Source organism: Coturnix japonica, chromosome 1 (genome assembly GCF_001577835.2).
Source record: "Coturnix japonica isolate 7356 chromosome 1, Coturnix japonica 2.1, whole genome shotgun sequence".
NCBI classification, from domain to species: Eukaryota; Metazoa; Chordata; class Aves; order Galliformes; family Phasianidae; genus Coturnix; species Coturnix japonica.
Window position 1 is genome coordinate 42,629,973 of NC_029516.1, and position 13,199 is coordinate 42,643,171.

At 44.7% G+C, this 13,199-nt stretch overlaps 1 protein-coding gene across 15 annotated transcripts in view; it reads right to left on the reverse strand.

Moving 5' to 3' along the window:
• The window catches only part of ANKS1B (ankyrin repeat and sterile alpha motif domain containing 1B), a 393,719-nt gene that overhangs the window by 84,269 nt on the left and 296,251 nt on the right, over positions 1-13,199 (reverse strand). The window contains exon 1 of one of the 15 annotated variants that reach the window (XM_032444018.1): positions 6,954-6,974. The exons of 11 other annotated variants lie outside the window; for them this stretch is intronic. The gene's annotated coding sequence lies outside the window, so the exon portion shown is untranslated. Of the gene's footprint in view, positions 1-6,069; positions 6,089-6,169; positions 6,189-6,636; positions 6,718-6,953; positions 6,975-13,199 lie in introns of those variants that run through there. 3 more of the 15 variants (XM_032444023.1, XM_032444022.1, XM_032444019.1) reach the window with 3 other exon arrangements.

Consider the following 13,199-nt stretch of genomic DNA (forward strand, 5'->3'; position numbering starts at 1 on the left):
AGCTCTGTAAAGAACAAAAAAGGCTACAGCAATCCTTCAAAAGGGAGAAGGAATGGACATAGAAAATAACAGAGCTGGTATAGGTCTATTTTATTTACGTCAACACCAACAATATCTTGCACCAGTTGCAGGTGGTAGTATGAGATGAAGAGGATGTGGACAGCACTAAACAAGTATTGTCTGTGATTGCGACTAATGCACACACAAAGTATCTGAAGGACAAGTACAGAGCTTTTTGGCAGTGTGTTGAGACGGCTAAGCTCAGACAGTGGTTTGAATGCACACAAGTTGTGGCACCAAACAATGACCCTAAAACCGGAGAAACAGCAGTGTCAAGTTTTTAAAGAAGATAAGGGTCATAAATCTCATTATAATGTGCCTTCTGCACAGCCTATCTTTGCTTCCAAGATACCTCAGCTGGGCACAATGTGGATTAGGATTGAGAAGTACCTGCAAAAATCTATGAAAAACTTTGAATTCTTGCTTCTTGTTACTGCTATGAGAAGGAACAACGTCTGTTTTCAAAAACAAAAATAATAACTTGCATTGAGCTTTGTAACAGCGTCGGTGAAAATACAAATCAATCACACAATATTTCCCCCAGGTTCTGATGAAGTATTTTTCTCTGTGACAACTCACTCCAATATTCACTTACCTCTGTAGTGGTGTATAAATATTAGTACATAATGTTGAAGTTCTATGTATTTTTATCATTTAATAATAATGCAGGTGTTTCACAAACCAAATGGGAGCTCATTAATAATGAGTTTGCAAGGTGACTGCATGATTAACAAAGTAACATTTTTTTCTACATTTTAGAGCTAACTCTGAAATAATCCTTCAGAAATAAGAGCAGTAACAAAGCACAAAAGTGTTATAGCAGAAATTTGTTATAGGATTCTCAAGGATATGTTCAGCCAGTCTTTGGTTATCCTGAATTTTAAGTATTTTAACTATTTGCCGCCTAACAAATACCCGTTGTATTTACTTATGTAATAGGTGACATTACCTAAAACATAAAACAGAAAATTCCTAAATTATTTCAACAAGCACATTTTAATGAATCTGTTCAGAATGAGAGCTGTCATATCAGTTTCTGTGGGGGTAAAACAATGCCTACAACAGTCAGAAGAGCATGCATTGTAGCTGTAAATCTTCTATAGTTACAGCTATTCCTAATATTCATCCACATACATTTTTTTTATGATATGATAAATCTTGAAAAACACTGAAATTGAGTTTGCATTTTCCTACATTTGGAGTAATTGCATCCAACCATTCTCATGGCCTACCAATTTACCAGCATTTTTTACAGTCAATCATGATGCTTAGAAACTTATTACACGTAATGCAGTTTTCTTCCCTGCACAGATACATGACTTAGAAATAAACAATGTTCAGTGTACCACTGGTAACAGAACTACACTTAATGAAATCTTCATAAAACTTTACTTCTTTGAGCAACGAACTGGTCAGGAAGGCAAACTCAGTAGTGCTGACTCCTGGCTGCAGTCAGGAGGACCAGTCAATTAAATGAAGAGGCTACACTATTATCCACAGTCAGACAAGCAAAATAAGTGTTTATCACCTTCAAGTTTCATCATGCATAAACATACTAAAAAAAATAAACAGATACTCCACACTGTAGAGAAGTGCTTTCTGGAAAAAGCACTCCAGAAATTAAACAACAGGCTAAAATCTCCTGTGAAAAGGCAAAATTCCCTGCTGGTTTCATTTGATATTACTTCAGCTACCACTAAATTTACCTTTTTTTACAGTATTACAACTTCAAATGTTCTAAACAACAGAAAAAACTGTTTAGATCTTTGCTGACTGCAGGAACCAGGGACAGAATGAAGAACAAACCAATTACGCATAACAAACCTCAGACAAGTCACTTGGTATTTCCTACACCAAAAAGCTGTAAAAACATCAGACATATATTTCTGGCATTGCTGATAATCAGTGAGAATGTGGGTACGTTTAGAAGAAACGAGATGGTTGCAATTACTTAGTTTTGGACTAGCTGGAGTTTCCAGTTGGTTTTCCCAGAGGAAAACAGCCCTTTTTGGTAGCAGTGATCACACTGGGATCTTGGGAATAAGTCAACTCTCTACATGGGGAAAAAAGTACAAATCTTTACCATTCACAAAGCAAAAACGTCCCTGCACTGAACACCACTTTATAACATGTAATAAGTGTCCCCATGTGTCAGATAGCAGAGCTGGAGTCTCTGGAAGACCTTTAGAGCTACTGTCCTTGCTCACTGCTTTTCCTCTTGGTCAAGCAGAGAGTCTCTCGGAGAGTGGTTGGGCATTGGAATGGCTGCCCAGGGAAGTGGTGGAGTCACCGTCGCTGGCAGTGTTCAAGAGGCATCTGGATGAGGAGCTACAAGAGAAGGTTTAGTGGCTTGTGATAGTAATGCTAATTGGAGAACGGTTGGACAAGATGATCTTGTATGTCCTTTCCAACCTTGTGATCCTATGATTCTAAGCTGTTTCAGCCATATGACTTTAATCTGATCTGAGTTCTCATATGCTTGAATCTGAACCCTAACAAAAGGAGACGGAGGTCCAGGTATCATCACCATGACAGCATAACACAGCAGGCTGCACACTCCTGCAGATTCTCTGGAAATATCACAGATATTGCTCGTCACGACACCCCACAGGAATAGGCCAGGCAAGGACAAGGTACACATTAGGCATCTTGAAGAAAGACATCACAGAACTCTCCAAGATGCTCTTCAACCAACTGAGTTAGAAATAACTCACTACAAGGAGACTGAAGGTAGGAATCAAGGCATGGAAGAACACCAGAGGTGGTCTTGGTGGGTTTTTTTTTGTGCTTACAGTGTTTCCATGACAATGAGAACAGGTTCCATTCTCTGATCGTAGGCTAATGTCCAGAAGGTCTGCCAGAACCTCTCAACACTGTTATTCTTTTTTCTCCAAGGCAGAAAGGCTATAGCTCTGAAATGATTTACCTTTGGCTAAGGATTGCTGCACTCTCATATCACCATCCCCTTACTCGGGGCACAATGACTGTTACCTACAGCTAATGTGAAATTGGGTACAGGCACCAACTGCAACATATCAGGACACTTCACTCTGGAGAAATTGGTGAGGGAGGTCAAATGTCAGCATGTCTATTTCTTTACACTATGCACAAGCTGATGAGAGTGTATTAAACCCAAATTAATGTTGTTTTGTTTGCATGTTTGCTTGTTTTTTAATGAAAGATATTTAGAGAGGAGAAGAGACATTTCCACATTTCCTAGTTTACTGAAGGACCTTCAGAAAAATTGTTTTGGTCCTGAGCACATCAACAGCTGACTTACTGTTGACTTACAACACAGATCTGTTCTTCCCCCTAACGACTGCCACTGTGTCAAAAGCAAAATGACCACTGAAGTTCCCTAACAACTCTGCACTGTCTCAATACATAAACCATGATGACCTCTGAGAGGTCAAGGTTCAGATAAAGGGACAGACCAACAGTATACAGAATGAAACTGCTGAGAATAGGATGCATGAAGATTTTGAATACGCGGTTTTTGAATCTCAGTGCTCAAGGATATTCAGGTTAACTTGCTCAAACATTACAGAAGTTACCATGTCTCCCAGCTTTTCTCCTCAAAGAAAAAAATACAGTAAGACTGTGCACAGAGACAGCAGCCAAACTGACAAGGAAATGTTTTCCCTGTCTTGATTACCTCATCAAAGCCAGATTTACCTACATTGTAACCCTTTGATACTCGGAATCAAGACTACCGCCTTGGAGACAAGCTGGCGTAGCTGGCACATGGACTAAAAGATCAAATACAAGCAGTTCTCTGCTATTGCCTACACGAAAATTACATCAGATTGTGCAGAGTGCCAGGCTGGTACAATTTCATGAAGGTGTTATCCTCCAGAATTTGACTGTGATTTCTTAAAAATAAGCCTGCAGCTCAAACAACTGTGAAAACAACATTGGAAATGTGAACTAGTGTAAACCAACATCTTCTCAGATGTGCAAGTAATTCCCTACCATACCTCTCCGAGTAGAAATTGACCAGACCACCCCAATGATGGATGATTTTGAAGACTAACATAAATTTTCAACACTTAGTAAGTAAAGCGCTGTGACAATACGATGAGGAAAAAGGCCCGGTCTTAGAAATAGAACACTGCCTTACTTAGCACCGAATCATTACAACTGGGAAAGACCTTTAAGGTCATCTGGTCCAGCCATCAAATCATCTAACAAATGAATAGAGTGAACCCAGAACTATACTATTCACTCATTTCTGTTCTTGATTTCCAGTCTGCATGCACAGCAAAGTCTTTTGGCATCAAGAGTCTAGAGATCTTAAGTCCAATGCTTAGTAGTTTTTCAGTCTGCTCAGATCAAGGTAGAAGTTTTTTATTAACCATTACGCCTATCAGTAACATCTGATAAATAAATGCAAAGATCCTTACCAAAATGCCAGACATTCACTGCTACAAGAAACCACAATCTGTACCCTCTTGATTGCTGGAAATACATACAAATAACCGCTGTCAACGTGGATAACTTCTACATTAAAATACATCTTACACTCGGAATTCAAGGCAAATCCTGGCTGATTTGGGTCACAGCTCCTTCCTCAAGTTCTCACCAGCAAAACTCTCACCCAGAGCCGATTTTCCTCAGTAGCTGCTTAGTTCTCTTTCTCTGCAGCCTCAGAGATGGTAGTAGCCTCATCGACAGCTCTGATGCTATTTTTCCCATCTCCCGCCCTCCCTTTTTAACTCCATGTGCTCACTTCCACACAGAAGAGTTGTTTCCCCCTCTCCCTTCCTTCCAAGATGTTGCAAGAGAAACAGCACCAAGCTTTCTGAAATTTGTTTCAGGGAACTTCATAGTCATATCATAGTATCATAGTCGCGTGCGGGTTGGAAGGGACCTTAGAGATCATCTAACTTAATGCATTTAAATGCCTTCGAAGTACAATAATAAGCAAAGCAAATTTTCATTTGCCTTCTTACCGGATACATTTATCTCTTCCTACCTACCGTATCTCCTTTCTCTGAATAAAATTCAGAACTTCTCTTTGGTTACAGAAAGAAGCAGAGCTCGCCCCAATTCTCACAATTCTAAGCTGCCAACAACTTGCACTAATTCTATAAACAGAACTTCCCAGGTGCACAGGGCAAGGAGGGTTTGCGGGTGACCGCATGACCACAGCTGGTATTACTTCTCTTAAAAAAAAAAAAGGGAATGGAGTTCTTAGCTAACAAGCACTGCTAGATCCAAATTTATTGGCTAAAATCACTTACACTCCATGCTTTTCACAGTGTTTACAGAGATTTTTAGGATACCATCCGGATGGAGTTTTACCCACACAGTAATTATCACACTGCAGGATCAAGGTTTCCTACCTGGCAAACAACTATCAACTTGGACTCGTATTTATTTATGAGAAAGCCCCTATTATCACACAACTGGATCTTATCCTACAAGGTCCTTTTTTAGCAGGTTGTTACATTTTACATTTTGGCATGTATAGAAGATGACAGCTTGATTCTCGGTGCGTACAGAAACAAGTTATTACCCGTCACGTCATGGTCTACTCCAGCAGTACTTTGTGTCTCACTAATGGCAGAAGTTTAACTATTTTCTAAGGGACCCTTCCAATACGCTACCACTAATCCGGCCACGAACGGACACCGCAGCTCTCCCCATCACCGCCGGTGCTGCCGACGGCGCGGAGCACACCTGGAACCCGAGCGTGTGGGCACACACTGCAGCTGCTCAGAGAGCAGAAGGGATTCCCGTGGAACACGGCACATGGCAACACGCATCGGTCCACATGCTAAAATCCCTTCTAAAAACCGCGACCGCACGTGTGCGGCGAATTGAGAGGCAAACAGAAATCTCAGGTAGCATTTTGTCTCGCTCAATGCCGCCGGCGGCTTCCTGCCATGCGGTAAACACCGCTCGCGGAGATGGGTTTGTCAGCCGAGAGCCCCCCGAGAGGCACGGAGCTCGGTTCTGCTCTCCGCACACTTCTGCAACCCACCCACCCACCCCTTTTTTTGGTACCCGGCCGTAGCGCCTCGCTCCACCCGCAGACCTCCGCCAACCGAAGGAGCCGGGAAGCCGATTCCAAGTTTCGGACCGCGGCACATCGCGGCCAACTTACAGCTCCGCGGAGCGGTGACGGGGCCCGCCGCGCAGCCCGGCACAACCCCGGGGCGGCCGCCGCAGGCTCCGGGCGCAGCACACGAGGTGCCGCCGCCTCCCGCGCCGCCCCCGGCGCGGCGCACGGCGCTCGGAACGCGCACGGGGAGCGTTGGCCGGAGGCGGCACCGCGTCCCTCCGGCGGCCCGAACTCCCCGGCCCCGCCACCGCCTCCCCGCCCGCCCCTCAGCGCCGCCGCCCGCCCGGGCTGACATAATCGGCGGCGGCGACCGCGGCAGGCGCAGCGGTTCCATCCCCGCCGCCGGAGCCGGCGCTCCCGGGGCTCGCTCGCCGTACCCCCCCCCGTCCCCCGCCCCCCTCTCCGGGCTGCGCGGCGGGGCGGGGGCGGCGCCCGGTGGCCCCGCGCCCGGCCCCCCGTGCGCGCCCGGAGCTCGCCCAGCCCTTCCCTCCCCTGCCCCCCGGTCTCACCTCGGAGCGGTGGCGGCGGGCAGAGCTGCCGAGCCCGGCGGGGGCGGGGAGGGAGCGGAGGGGAAGGGGGGGTGGCCGGCGTCTGCTCCGCAGCCGCTACCCCTCGGCGCTGAGCATCTCCCCGCGCCCCGCGGTGAGTCAGGCAGGGAGAGCGACGCGGAGCCGCGCACAACGGAGCCCCCGCCGCCCTCCCCGTCCAGCCCGCCGCCTCGCGCGCCCCCGCCGCGGCCCCCCTTTCACACCCCCCCCCCCCTCCCGCTTCCCGTGCGCGCTCCCGCGGCCGCGCTGCCCGCGGGGGCGGGGGCGCGCGCGCTCACCGCGGCTCGGTGCGGTCCCGGCGCCGCGCGGGCTGCGGCGGGCGGGCAGCTGCCGCGGCGCCTCCCCCCGGCCCCCGCCGTTACTATGGATATGGACGGATACGGGCCCTGCGGCTCCTCCGCGCCCACCCGCGCGGGCGGGCCGGCAGCGCCGCGCTCCCCGCAGGGTGCCGGTGGGTCCCCGCTACCCCGGACCTGGCCGGGCCGCCGTAACGCGGCCCCGGGGCAAAACTCCATGCCCGGCTTTCTCCCCGGCAAAAGCACTTTTAAAATGTATGCGTTTATTTATTTATTTGTACCACCGGTGTCTAAATAAATCTTAGCGTTCCTCCGGTTCACGCGCTAATAGAGCAAACAAGCGTCCCGCAGGGCTGCTTACTACAGCCCGAGCGTCCCATTAAGCCGTCGCTGCGCTGCCCCATAAAAGAACGTCCCCCGCTCCTTTAACTTTGCCGCACGCCGGGGGACGGATCCGCTCTCCCGGCCCCCGCGGTTGTCCCACCGCTCGCTGTACCCCGGGGAAGCCGTGCACCAGGTGGCTGTGCACGGTCAGACACAAGAAGCGTTCTGCCAGCCCCTGAAACGTTACCGAGCTCCGCAGGTGAAGCGGTTGGTGGCTGTGGGTTGTAATGCTGGTTCCTGCTATAGGGTCATGGGAGCTGTCAGCGGGAGGGGTGACCCAGCCGCCTTGGAGTCACCAAGCCCGGAGCAGGACTGGCTCTTCCACTGCCCAAGAAATAATGAGCTTAATTAAAAGTAACGAAGAAGGTCGCTGGGCACAGCCGCACACAAGTTGCTGTGCTGGAATTCAGTGCAAGGGGATGAATGCAGACAGGCGCTGCTGCCGTGGGTCAGTGCCAATGCAAAACTTCAGGCACGCGTGCACAGCCGGTCCACAGTCCAAACTGCTCAGAGCCATCGCACACACTGAACCGAGCGATGCCATCCAACCACTTTGCACGCCCAGCTGCGTGTGCTCATACAAAACCTCAACACAGGTAACTTTGTGCACCAATGTAACCCTATCTGAGGCTCTTTAGAGTGCGCCTCCCTCAGAGCTTTCCTTTAATCTTAAACCACTGCTAGGCTAAACTTGTCAATTGCAAACCACTGGAAAAGTTTGATGGCCCTCATAAGTGGCTCCCTGTTACAGACAGCGTTGGCCGTGCAGCACAGCCTGCCTCTGGGCAAGGCTTACTGCGGCACTGGATCCTCCAGCACAGAGCTGGCTGAGCACAGAACTGTGCCTGGGAGCAAAGGGGCTCCATGCAGCACAGAGAGCAATAACTGCTGAGTATTTAAGAGTTGGAAGGTGTGCTTGTTGCGATGCAAGCTTCTGTATCATAGCCGATTGTGTTTAACTATCCCTGGCAAATCAATGGTGGGAAACCTCTGACATTAACTCAAGAGTACATCTTAGGATGAGGTTTGGGAAGTTATTTTGATTTGATCTGGATACCCTCTGCTTTTTCTCATAGCTCTCGTTGCTCACTACAACCTCATAGATGTGGACTCGTGTTTATATGAGCTTGATGTAGTCCATACAGGAAGACTGAATGGAATGCAACAGAATAGAATACTAATGTTTAGTTCAATCAGGAGAAAAAAGTAAACATTTTGAAAAGCTTCCTGAGTAGAATTCCAAAGGTTTAGGCTGTAAATATGAAAATGACCATTTCACAACATTTCATCTTTTTATGCACGACGAAGCGCTAAATCTCAGTTGCAACATTTTTGTTGTGCTACGAAGGCCTTTCAAAAACACACACTTTGGCAGTGTTTCCTTAAAACGCCTTATTTTTTGATTTGCATAAGTTCTTCTGGTGTCTTGGACCCGCACCTCAGATAAGAAAGCTCCCTGTATAGTCCCAGTCCTGTCCTGGGTTCTGTGATCTGCATCTGCAAATTGGAAACCTGTTTTTCCTATGGATGGGATGTGATCCATTAACAGCATTCTGAGTTAGGAGCAATACCTCAATGGAATCTAAGCCAGAAGAGGAACATTCTGAGGGTGTCAGTGTGAGCCCAATACGGTGACGATGGAGCATGGTGGAAGTGCCAGCCGTTTCCTGTACCTGCCATAAACTTCATTACTTCCATTGATCGTAACATATTGCAGACTACAGCAGCTCTGCATGAAGGAAGCAAGTGTGTAAAAATAAGCAAATCCTAGGAGAGGATGAAGGCTTCTAGCAAGATGGTGAAATAAAAAAAGGCGTTTTTAGGAATGCAGAAGCTTGGTGAGGAGGCAGACATGAGCACAGCCTGTTGTACTGTGCTAACAGGAAAATTGGTGTGATTTCAGCACAAGGGTCCTCTCCTGTTGGAGTGGGTCCAGAGGAGGGCCACTAAGATGATCAGAGGGCTGGAGCACCTCTACTACGAGGAAAAGTTGAGGGAACTGGCCTTGTTTAGCTTGGAGAAGTCTCTGGGGAGACAAGGAGGCATCCACAAGGAGGTTGTGGATGCCCCATCCCTGGAGGCATTCAAGACCAGGCTGGATGTGGCTCTGGGCAGCCTGGCTTGGCAGCTGACAACCCTGCATGTAGCAGGGGGGTTGAAAGTGTATGATCACTGTGGTCCTTTTCAACCCAGGCCATTCTGTGATTCTGTGGTTCTATGACTCTCTCTCCTCACTTTGCTTGGACAGTCTAGTCAAATTGTTGGATCTTTTTGTGAATGGCTTCAGATTTTCTTGAGTGCCCTTATGTTTTCCTGCAAACTGAACATCAGGGTCATCAGATCAGATTAGATTATTTCTGGATAAGAATCATCATAAAAGCCCAGATTTCCCTCACTCAAACCATCAGTTTCCCCACTCTGCTCTTCAGTTAGGAAGTCAAAACAGACTTAGATTTTCAACAAAATGGCCCCTAATGGTTACTTTTCCTATTGACAAAGAAGATTACACTTATTTTCTGAGAAAATGGTATTTAGTAAAAAACACAAGAAAAGGAAATCATTTGCTACTTAAAATTATGTTATTTTTTTTATTTTTTAGATGCAGAAAATCATCTGAGAGGAAAAGTTTATTCTGTGAAGATAAATCAAAGCTTCCTTTTAGTAAAAATTAAGAGTAGTGTTCCCTTTTTTTTTTTTCCAAATAATTGCTCCAGAAGTTTTTACTATTTTTTTTTCCAACAGTGCTGAAAAGTTCTGCCTTATAATAACTTGACTGTTTGTTAGAGATAAGTATTTGCTAATTTGAACTGCTTCGCTGATATCTATACCCTTACTGGTTGATACTCTATCAAAGGATCTACACAGCCAGAGCAAGATAAAATTAATTCTTGTTTGCAAGTAGGGAAGTGATCTTCAATAAAAAGCCAGATGAAATGATTGTAAAATATGAAAGATGACTGTTTTTACATTCCTTTCTCAGATTCACATTAATTGATTCTGAATTCCCGAAATAGAGACCAAACTGATCTTATAGGATGAGAGGTAATGGCCTTAAATTGTACCAGGGAGGTTCACACTAGATATTAGGAAGAAAATCTCTGAAAGAGTGGTAAGGCACTGAGACAGGCTGCCCAGGTGGAGTCACCATCCCTGGAGGTGTTCAAGAACTGTATGGATGTGGCATGGAGGTACATGGTCAGTGGGCACAGTGGGAGTGGGCTGATGGTTAGACTGGATGATATTAGCCATCTTTTCCAACCTGAATGATTCATTGATTCCATACCATAGGCTGCTATAAGTAGACATTAGTACAACAATATTCAGATATCGAAGTAAAATAATTGGGTAGGTTTGCGGAGCACGAAAATAATATTTTGAAGCTAGTAGACTTTAAAAAACAAAAAAACAAACAAAAAACCTTGTGAGAAATTGACAAACATAGTATAATTGTATACAATAATAGTATAATCGCTAATGATGAGTATACCGATGAGAAAGGAAGCAGGGGACAGGGATTACTGCAAACAAGAGTTGTAAAGGTCCTTTACTGGAATTATGTGCTAGGTATGGTTCTTACAGAAAGGTAAGCATACAAAAAACAATGTGCACAAGGTTTGTGTACAAAATTCTTACGGTATGGTACAAAAGTCAGCAAAGAATCTAACACCTCTAATAGTGCCATAATAAGTCATGAAAAAGGAATACACTAACTGAAAAGAGATGGAAAAGTCATATTGGCTTGAGTTAGAAGCAGGGAAGAGAAAGGAAGTTGTCATCTTTTAAGAACAGAGACAACTCACAGGATGCTGTTTTAAGCAGCAAAGTCTCCTGGGGAACTTACTGCCAGTCCTGCAAACTGGCTTTATTTTCAGCTCTGGGTCAGCACTCAGAGGATGGGATGTTGCTGTATAGGACAAACTTGTCTGATAGCTTAAATATACTAGAGGGGAAAATGTGAGAATGAAATCTAGTGTAACTAACACGAGAACTGTCTTTGTCCATTTCTTTTACATCCAGTCTCATAATCAGTAGCTCAAGTGGCTATTTTTCAGAATAAACCTCCGTTTTTATTTTTGTTCTTAAACGTCTACAGAATCAAAGCCCAAAAAAGCTGATAAATTTGGGCTATACATTCTCTTTGGAAATGGCAAATCCAAATGAAGTGTGAATGTGCAGCTACTGTGGGATTCCTTACTCAATGAAATAAGAAGAGACCCCTCCAAAAAAGGTTCTGCCTTCTGAAACTGATGGAGCCCCTGCAGGAGCTTACGCTGCTCGTGGGATTTGGGAAAGAATTTACCAGACAAATATTAGGAAAAAAAAGCAAATCAAACCATGCAACCAGGAATAAAATAAGTTTAAGACCTACAGGAAATCTATATGTGTGAACTGAGATGGTCTGTGTTTCATCTTACATCTGGTTTCTTCATGCCCAGACCTTATTCTTAGCATTTGGATGCCAAGGAAGGTAACATCTCCTAACAAAGCCATCTTAACCTGTTGAAAATATAAGTTGTCTTGAATGAGTTCTGGGAATATTTCTTCAGGGTGGTATAGTTATAACTATTGCAAGTAGTATGGACAGTTCTCTATCATATCTGGTGAGTTTTTGACATAGTGCAGGTTTAGGACTTTTCCATTTTGTTTATTTCTCTAAAAAGACCACAGATGTGAGGAGACTACAGTTCAGATTGATATAAAAACAGTTTCTAAAACACTATATACAATCTATTTTGGATCCTCTTTACATTTCTGAAGGAGCACACATGTAAGTATAGTCTGATTTCAAGTAGGTTAATGATTCCTGAAATCTTTTAAACAAACAGAAATTTAGGAAGGGTACAGAGCTTCATTTTATTCTGGTGACCGCGATGGTTATCCTCCTTTTGACTAATTAGAAAAAAAAAAAAAAAAAAAAAAAAAAAAAAAGATGAATGGGCAGATATGTTCTAACTAGTGATCAGTAATTAAAGCAATGAAACAGAGCGAAAATCTGCAGTTAATCCCAACAAAGAAATGCTTAAACTGGAATATTACCTCAGAACTGTGGAACAGAATATTTGTGTCCTAATCATCAGACAATCAAATGGGGAACCATGAAGTGAAGGTACATGAATGTTAGTGTGCATGTTTTGCTGGGAGAAGGAAGGCAATTTGATGGCCTTGAGGTGAAGAAAGGAAAGGTTGCTTGGTGAGTTGACTGTTTTCATGTAGAAATAGAAAGTATGGAATTAGAAGCATTGCTTTATTCTATTGTTTTTCCTGCATATATTATTTCAATAAGGGAATATAAAGATAAGTTGTTAAAATCCCAAACTACAGTAATGATTCAGAAAATTCCTGTTAGGGCCAGAAAGGAATGCTAGATATTAAAGGCAAAGAAAAGGCATTATGACTTTTAACTCTTTTTCCAAGATCAAATAAATACAGATCTTGTGTTAATTGTTCACACTGCTACAGAAGAGATATGTGTGGTATTTTGCTCTATTAAGATACTGGCAGTAAGAAGAATTTTTGGTTAAAGGGACTATGTAAGCTGACCAAAGGAACAACAGTAAGAAAGACAATGTATGTTCTCTGGGCTAATCAGTTCATTGTCTCTTTCATGTCTGTGATGATGCCTGACTGCCACTAGTAAACCAGGGCAAAGAATTTCAGGAGTCTCTCAGTTGCTTCCTTTCTTAACACCACTCTTTTGCCCTCAAATCGTCCTTTCTCTTCTCCTTGTTTGTTGGGTTCTCAGATAGGCTCAGATGTTATTTTTCATACTCCCTGGAAAAAAACACAACCCAGGTACTGAGCAAGATGGCTATGCAGTACTCAGCAGTGATTAAAGAGCAGAGC